Source organism: Symsagittifera roscoffensis, chromosome 7, assembly GCF_963678635.1.
Source record: "Symsagittifera roscoffensis chromosome 7, txSymRosc1.1, whole genome shotgun sequence".
Lineage (NCBI taxonomy): Eukaryota > Metazoa > Xenacoelomorpha > Acoela > Convolutidae > Symsagittifera > Symsagittifera roscoffensis.
This window is the reverse complement of record NC_087068.1, coordinates 33,034,236-33,035,119: the sequence shown is the minus strand read 5'-3', so window position 1 is coordinate 33,035,119 and position 884 is coordinate 33,034,236.

The following is an 884-nucleotide window of genomic DNA, read 5'->3' as shown; positions in this document are numbered from 1 at the left end:
TTGTCATTTTTGCCGTTAACATTTTTAATCTCTTATTTAACCTCGTCTATGTAAAAAAAAGGTCATTCACCCACTAAATCTTCTGGGCTGAAAATTGGGGGCGTGAAGTAGATGAGGTGGTGATGGTAGGGTAGGTGGTGGTGGTACGGGATGCGGTTGGGGTAAAGTGGGGGGGGGTTTGAACGTTTTTGAATTTTTTAATAGAAGGGTGGGCGTGAAAGTAGGGACGAATATCAAAAGTTGAGGGAGTTGCTGACATAAACTTAGATGAACATGCTACATCAAGTTCTTATTTTGCTGAGCGTTGATTTAATAATGTTTTGTTGTTTGCAGATAATTTACAGAAGTTATATGTGCAAATTTCTCAACCGAAATTTAAAAGAGTTTTAGCTGTAAAAATTTTTTGCCGAAAAATGGTTTTAATAGATTTTTGTTTTTTAAAAAGTCATTTGTATTGACAAAATAATGGTTTATAATGAATTTTAAAATATTGAAAACAATCGTTTATAATCCTCTAAAAATCCATTTGCATGGTTGGATGAGAAAAGAAAATCGATTATATGGTTTAAGGTTTTTGCCAATACAATCCTTACAAACGCTTAAGTTCCAGTGCGGAAAGACCAACTAGTTTGCACAATCCACAGCATAGCTTTGCCTCAATTCAGTTCAGCCGATTTTGTAGGGTGGGGTAGATCGCCACGCGTAAATAATGCGCGAAACACTTACAGCATCAAAATATAAAATGAGTAAATTTGCTAGCTTCGAAAAAGTTATTAAAGTGGCATGGGAACTTGGCGGGGACCACGAAGATGCAGAGATCGATCCCACAAGAGACTTTTTTTGAAGCTTGATCTGAATACATACAAAAAACACTTGGGCATATC